Genomic DNA, 8,297 nt, shown 5'->3' with positions numbered 1-8,297 from the left:
CCCAAGGAGAAGGTGCCAATTGATTTTCTCCCAGATGATTGACAGGCAGTGGAATTATGCCTGGGATCTGCACAACCAGGGCAGAGTCCTCTGGTCCTCAGCAGCTTCACGAATTCCTGCAAAAAATAGTCAAGACTATCTCCAGCATTAGTACCATTGCAAACCACAAAGAAAAATGGAGGAATTACACAGGTGAAGGAAAAGATATTAAAATTTTTACTAAACCTACTATTTCCAAATTTAAGAGAACCCTCAAAGGTGATAGACATATTCCAAGGGGCAGTGAAATTAAAAGCCACCCCTTGTCTTGACATCAGAAGAGCAGCATCCAGGCATGTAAGAGGACCACAAAGAAACATTCCAGAGGGAAGTGGAGGGAACAATTTGCCCTGCCTGCTACTGCTCCTGCAGAAGTCCATGTGCTGACTCCAATTTTTGAGAGAAAAGGGGCCACTGCTCCATCCACACAGGATAGGAAGCAACTTAGCAGTGGCCCCCATGATAAACCCCCAATCCTGTCCCATCTGCATGGGCTCAAACAACCAGGTCCCCATCAGACACAGGTTGAGGATCCCCCTGTAGGTACCTCCCCAAACCCCCACTTGGGGCAAATCTCTGTTCATGCAGCATCCTCTGCACTGATTGGGTGGTAACCACCGCTCCCATATCATGCAAGATGTCCCTCCCCCATCCTGCAGCAGCATCTCTCCAAGGTGGTTGGGTGTACTGCTTCTGTCATTCTCCTTTCCATATGAGACACCCCTCTCCAGACAGCACTGCCCTACACAATTGTTGCCAATCTCCAGGATTCAAATTGGACATAACGTAAGATTCAAAAATAGCAGAAGTAAAGGGAGCAAGGGAACCATAAGCAGAGACTGCTTCTTTCAGGCTTTTTAACTCATTAGAACTCAGAGGAACATGTTGCCTAATAAGTTGACCTGCCTTGTTGGGGTCCGGGACCTCAACAGCAGGATACTCTGCTCCCTGTCCAGGGGAAGGATCAGGAAAAATTACCCCTCTCCTTGGAGCCTTCTCTCCATAACACCACTCCAAGGAAGGATAGGGCTCATAGGCAAGAGGAGCAGTAGCTCCCTCTTCTTTAAAGAAAGGATTTTTACTAGGAGGACGAGATTCTGATTTTTTAGCAACCCTGCACTCATTAATCTTCCTTTTAAGCGCCTCTATTTCTTTTTCTAATGTCTATTCTTCACCCTCCTCTGAGATTGAATCGTGATCTGAATCAGAGGTTTGTAAAGACTTGTGAGAGGCATCATCCTGTGCCGCTCTGAATATTCTTTCTATCTCTGACATTCGTTCCTTTATTTTGGCATTAGTACTCAAGACAGCATTCTTGACTAATCTCCACAAAGAGAACATGGCAACAGGAATGCTCTTAGGGCCATCTCTCTTCAGTGTTTTTGGCAAATCTATCTTAACATGTTCCCAGTCAGGAATATTAAGTCTTCCTGAATGGACAAACCAGAGACTAGTCTTTTCTAAAGTTTTAATACATTCTTTAGCTGGTTTTTACCTTTATCCCTGTTCTCTGCTGTTTGAGCAGAGCTACTATTTGATCTGTTATCTGTAATGTGGAACTTGAGGTTCCCATGACGTGATCCTTTTACTTACTGCAAACTAAACTTCCTTTCTATTTGCTGCTGCGCCACTCACCCAATATGTTTCTTTCACTTTGCCAGCTGGCTTCCTGGAACAATCCCATCAGGGGTTCCTCACTTTCCTGATCTCGGTGGGACCTCCACTTGACAGTGCCTGTGCCTCCATGGTACCGAGAACCAGGTGTAGGCCTGGGGGACTTAACAGAAGACAAGGACTTGGGTCATTCATGCTAAGAAAATGCCAAAGCTTTACTGAGTTCACACAATATATATAGTCTTAGCCCCTGGTGGAAAAACCCCAGAAGCACAGTGGAAAAACAAGTTTATGTTCTTAGGATAAAACAGGAAGGAACACAGAAATAACTCAGGACTTTATTGTTTGGCCATTTTAACCATAGCTGCTACATTGTGTGCTACAGCCTTGGGCAACAAGCTGGTGGAGCAATTCATCCCACAGGGGTGGGGGCTGGGCCCAGCAGTCTCCTGTCTCTTTTGCTATTTCTCCTCATCTCCAGACTTGAGGGTGTTGAAAGACTGTACAGACTAGCAGTTGGTCCTCCTTATTATTGGTCTCAGTCCATGATCAAAGTCACCAGACTTCAAGTTTTGAAACAGTATTCTTGGATTCAAAGACAATTGCAACTCCCCAACTGCCTGTAGGTTCATACTGACCTTCTACTGGTAGAACAGGTTCACTTGGGAAACTCAGCCAACTCCTGATTTTCTCCATCTTGGTTGTCTGGATTTGTTCTACCTGCACCTCAGCATACCGTTAAAGCCATTGTTGACTTCTCTCCCACACCCCACACACAACTAGTCAGCAAATGGGCAGTTCAGGTCTATCTTCAAAGCACAACTAGAGTCTGGTCTACGCTCTTGATACCTTCTCTGCTACACCCTGGTCCGATGCTCCATCACCTTAGGCTCGAGCTACTGTAAGAACGTCTTATGAACACTTCCTGCTTCTATCCTGTCACCTTAGACCTCACTTCATAGAACAGAGTGACCCATTGGGAGAGTATGTGAGATCATGCCAGTTTTAAATTCAGAGTCCTGCCACAGTTGCTTATTTGAGTTGAGTATTTGCCAGTTTCTACAGTGACTCTTTGTGATCTGTCCATTCAAATATTCTGACTTCATCTAAGTCTTTCTTACTGTTCCCTCTGCACTAGCTACACTGGAATATTTGACATTACTTAGGCACCTCAAGCTCTGTGCCTGTGCTTCTGCTAGGTCTCCAAGCCTGCTTCCCCTGAATAAGACAGGATAGTTCTTTTTGTTCTGGGGACCTTTTAACCTCAGGCCTTTGGCATGTCTTTGCTTCTGCCCTATCAATCCTGGGTACTCTTGCTTTTATTTTGACTTTTCAGTTACTTGTTAGGATTTTCAGGTTGCTGTCTCCATCTGCACACACACACACACACACACACACACACACACACACACACACACACACATTGGCTAATGATGTAGAGATCCCTGGATTCGGTTTTACAGAGATTCGTATGTCTTTTGACTATGGATAATATTTAAAAATGGCCTGTTTTGAGGAATGGATACAGAAAATGTGGTACATCTACACAATGGAATATTACTGGGCTATCAAAAACAATGACTTTATGAAATTCGTAGGCAAATGGTTGGAACTGGAAAATATCATCCTGAGTGAGGTAACCCAATCACAGAAAGACATACATGGTATGCACTCATTGATAAGTGGACATTAGCCCAAATGCTTGAATTACCCTAGATGCCTAGAACAAATGAAACTCAAGACGGATGATCAAAATGTGAATGCTTCACTCCTTCTTTAAAAGGGGAACAAGAATACCCTTGGCAGGGAAGAGAGAGGCAAAGATTAAAACAGACACAGAAGGAACATCCATTCAGAGCCTGTCCCCCATGTGGCCCATACATATACAGCCATCCAATTAGACAAGATGGATGAAGCAAAGAAGTGCAGGCCGACAGGAGCCAGATGTAGATCACTCCTGAGAGACACAGCCAGAATACAGCAAATACAGAGGCGAATGCCAGCAGCAAACCACTGAACTGAGAATAGGACCCCCGTTGAAGGAATCAGAGAAAGAACTGGAAGAGTTTGAAGGGGCTCGAGACCCCATGTGTACAACTATGCCAAGCAACCAGAGCTTCCAGGGACTAAGCCACTACCTAAAGACTACACATAGACTGACCCTGGACTCTGACCCCATAGGTAGCAATGAATATCCTAGTAAGAGCACCAGTGGAAGGGGAAGCCCTGGGTCCTGCTAAGACTGAACCCCCAGTGAACTAGATTGTTGGGGGGAGGGCGGCAATGGGGAGAGGATGGGAGGGGAACACCCATAAAGAAGGGGAGAGGGAGGGATTAGGGGGATGTTTGCCCGGAAACCGGGAAAGGGAATAACACTCGAAATGTATATAAGAAATACTCAAGTTAATAAAAAAAATAAAGAAAAAAAATGGCCTGTTTTAATTTGACTGAGAAGCCCAGGAAAAAGACACTAGGTACTAAAAAACAGCTAAAATAAAAACTGTTTTCCACAGAGGCTACTATTATCTCACAGTATAAAGGTTTCTATAACAAAACCTAACAGGATGCTCATACATGGAAAAGACAAAAGGAACCCTCTGTCCAAAGTCTTTCAAAAAGAACTCCAACTTCATAGTTTTAGTAGGGCTTGCCCAGTTAAATTTTGTTAGGGAATGTGAACGTAAATTTTTTTTTTTTTGGTTCTTTTTTTCGGAGCTGGGGACCGAACCCAGGGCCTTGCGCTTCCTAGGTAAGCGCTCTACCACTGAGCTAAATCCCCAGCCCCGTGAACGTAAATTTAATGATGATTATGATAAAACAATCTACCTCGCCATGCTACACAAGTTATAAAAGCTGTCTTATATTTTCTATAAGGTTTACCTGGAAACTTACAAGTCCTAATAGTTTTACAGTATGCACACGGGCAGTGCTAATTTGCAGCATCACTTCATATGTGTAATTTGGATTCAACCCTCCCTTATTAAGGTGATGTCGCACACTATGATCTCAGCTAAACAGCTGCCAATGTCAAAGCTCCAAATGTGCCTACTTAAAACAATGGCAGCTGAACTTGCCAAGTGTTAATAGTGTACTTCGAGCAAGGAGGTGGCCAAGGTCACTGGCCCATCACCTGAGTATCCAGTTGCTCCTGGTATGTGATTAGGGCCCAATTATATCAAACACCAAGGGTTTCTGGGAGTATTCATTATATGAGTCATTAAGGTTTTCTAGGAATACAGGCTAAAAACTAAAATTGGGAAGAGGATCACCTATACAACAATAAAAAAACTGTTGGTATAGGAGCAAAGCCCCAAATATTGCCTAACACCCCTCCCCACCTTTAGAAAATTTCTTATCACAAATAATACACTTATTTGTTACTGTTATATCTTATGGTATTATATTTTTAATCAAGAGAATTGTTAAAATTGCTAAATATAATAATATAAATATAAACTCTTCCCTAACTTCTTGGTTCTTGTTCTAAAACCTACAACAAAAAGTTAATATATAGGCAATCTTAATTTGCTATACCATGTCATGTGTAAATTCTTAAAGTTATAATGGTCCATTCATGTTAATAAAATCTGATTTACAGATATAGGTCTAATCACATGTCTATGTTAATGTTGTTAAGCTTTATCTACTTAGAAAAACTAAATTGTATAAAAAAGTATAATATTTTATAAATGTAACTACAAAAGGATTTTTGGAAAATGAGATTTCTAAGCAAGTGCAAGGCCCTAGGTTCGGTCCTCAGCTCCAAAAAAAAAAAAAAATTGAGATTTCTAGGTAGTCAGGGGCATCAAATCACATATAAATGACACCCAAGCAGGACCCGAAGCCTAAATTCCAGGAGAGCAAGTGAATGCTGTGCTCTTTCATGGGCCTTGTGTTTATGAAGCAAAGTGTGTAAAGGTTGCCATAAAGGACAAACAAGTGAAGTATTTTATCCAGTACAGCGATTGGAATAAAGGTTGGGATGAATGGGTGCCCGAAAGCAGAGTATGAAATATGTGGACACCGATTGGCAGAAACAGCGAGGACTTCAAAAGACCAATCAGGAACAATATGCAGAGGGAAAGATGAGAGGGGTGCTCCAGGGAAGAAGACATCCGGTCTGCAACAGAAAAATGTTGACGTGAAAACAAAAAAGAACAAGCAGAAAACACCTGGGAACAGCGATGGTGGCAGTACCAGTGAGACAGACACCTCAGCCTCCTAGGAAGAAGAGGGCCCGGGTAGATCCGACCGTTGAAAATGAAGAAACATCATGAACAGAGTTGAGGTTAAAGTGAAGATTCCCGAGGAGCTGAAACCATGGCTCATGGATGACTGGGACTCAATCACCAGACAAAAGCAGCTTATTTTATCTTCCTGCCAAGAAGAATGTGGACTCCATTTTGGAGGATTATGCAAATTATTAGAAGTCTTGAGGAGTAAATACAGATAATAAGGAATATGCTGTTAATGAGTGTGTGGCAGGGATACATGAATACTTTAGTGCAATGGTGGACACTCGGGTACTCTATAAATATGAGAGACCACATTCTGCTGAAATTCTGGCCGATCACCCTGATGCTCCGATGTCCCAGGTGTGAGGAGCGCCACATTTACTGAGATTGTGTGAACTGGAGCGATGTTGGCCTGTACACCTCTAGACAAGGAAAGGCTTGCTTTATTACTGATCTAGCTGCATGATTTCCTCAAGTACTTGGCAAAGAATTCTGCAACTCTGTTCAGTGCCAGTGATTATGAAGTGGCTTCTCCCGAGTACCACTGGAAAGCCGTGTGAGGTGCTCTCTCTCTCTCTCTCTCTCTCTCTCTCTCTCTCTCTCTCTCTCTCATGCTTGGATCTCGGTAAACAGTTTGGTAATTAGTCCTTCTCTTGTTCAAATGATGCAATTGAAGACAGTGTATAACAGAGTTGATGTTTGTTTTCTGTTTGATTTTAAACTGAGAAAATAAAAGGAGTTAACTGCTCCTTTTTTCTTTCCTGTTTTCATTTCAAAGTTTCTACCAGTGTATCAGTGATGGACAATGGAGAGACACGCTGTAGAGCGTTTGCCTAGTTGACAAAGCTGCTTTTGCATGCTGGAGGTTCTGTTCCTTTGACACTGCACACTTTTATAATATGTGTTAATGCTCTATGACAAAAACGCTCTGATTCCTAGTGCCAAAGCTTCCCTTTAGTGTGTATAACTGAGCACTCATCCATCTGTGCTCTTTTTCTTTAATGGTGCTTAAAGAGTCCATCCTCCGCAAGACAACCATACTGTTTCTTAGGCGTTTTATCTTTGTTCAATTGTTAAAGAATGGCGGCTTGTTTTCATGGTTTTCGTATTTGTGTCTAATGCATGTTTTAACACGATAGACGCAATGCATTGTGTAGCTACAGTTTTATAGAAAAATCAATCTTGGGAGTTGTTTTTCAGATATTCAATAAATTTTTCTTTAAATTAAAAAAAGAGATTTCTAGTCTCTCTATGAACTGTATCTATGGTTTAAAGTTTATTTCAATACTAAGAGAGCTTCAATGTTTTTCTTCCCCCCTAACTATTATTTTTATTATTTGAGAAATTCACATAACTCACCCCAATCACACTCACTTCCCAGTCCTCCTAGATCCAACCCCAACTTGTAACCTTCACCACTCTCTGAGAGAGAGAAAGAGAGTGAGAGAGAACTAGAGAAAGCGAGAGAGCGAGAGCAAGAACGAGCGAGAGATACACAAATTCATTTTGTGGTAATCATAGAGCATGGTCAAACTTCCAATGGCCAGCCCCTTAAAGAAAACTGAGTCCTTCCCCTCCCCCACACCTGCCAGAAGCCAACTGTGGAGAGTTATACTTTAGCATCTTGATTACATTTTTAAAGAGTTCTTGTCAATGACTTGGTGTAGAGGATGTTTCTGTTCCCTAATGGGTTCTTGATCTGTTAGTAAAGAAAACCATGGGCCAATTACTGGGTGGAAGGGACAGGCAGAACTTCTGGGTCCCTTGGGGAGGAGAGAGAAGCAAGGGAGGAAAAAGAGTGTTTGCCATGCTTTGGAGGGAAAATAATGGGTCAACCATGAAGGATCTCAAAATGGACTGACCCCATATGCTGCTCCTATAGGCGGGTGGTCAGGGGAACTTAGCAACTGAAGTTTAGGGCAGGTGGAGAGACAGAAGAAAAAAATTGGTAAGGGTGTGCTTTTCCAGGTGGGAGATAACAGTATCCAGCAATTGTGCCAAGAAGGCAACTGGAACAGGAACAAACTGTGTGTGTGTGTCTTTTGTCAGAGGATTCAAGGGAAACTGGATGGGTGCTGGTAGCCCCTTAGAGTAAAAGCTACAGAAAGAACATGCTACAGAAAGAACATGCTACAGAGGTTGCATAACGTGGAAGGCAAGAATCTACTACTAATTAGGAATTCTCAGCTGGACCTCTCTCCTCTCTCTCTCTCTCTCTCTCTCTCTCTCTCTCTCTCTCTCTGTCTCTCTCTCACACACACACACACCACACACACACACACACACACACACACACACATACACACACACACACACACACACACAGAGAGAGAGAGAGAGAGAGAGAGAGAGAGAGAGAGAGAGAGAGAGAGAATGATACAGGTCTAGGAAAAGGGGAGAGCGGATTGA

The 8,297-nt window shown here is 42.7% G+C and overlaps 1 pseudogene; it reads left to right on the top strand.

Annotated features, from left to right (window-relative positions):
* The first annotated feature begins 5,473 nt into the window (after nt 1-5,473).
* Nucleotides 5,474-6,448, top strand: Morf4l1-ps1 (mortality factor 4 like 1, pseudogene 1; annotated as a pseudogene).
* The last annotated feature ends 1,849 nt before the right edge of the window (nt 6,449-8,297 follow it).

The sequence above is a fragment of the Rattus norvegicus genome, chromosome 6, assembly GCF_036323735.1.
Source record: "Rattus norvegicus strain BN/NHsdMcwi chromosome 6, GRCr8, whole genome shotgun sequence".
NCBI lineage: Eukaryota > Metazoa > Chordata > Mammalia > Rodentia > Muridae > Rattus > Rattus norvegicus.
Note: the sequence above shows the minus strand (reverse complement) of the source record. Positions and strands in the feature narration are given on the sequence as shown.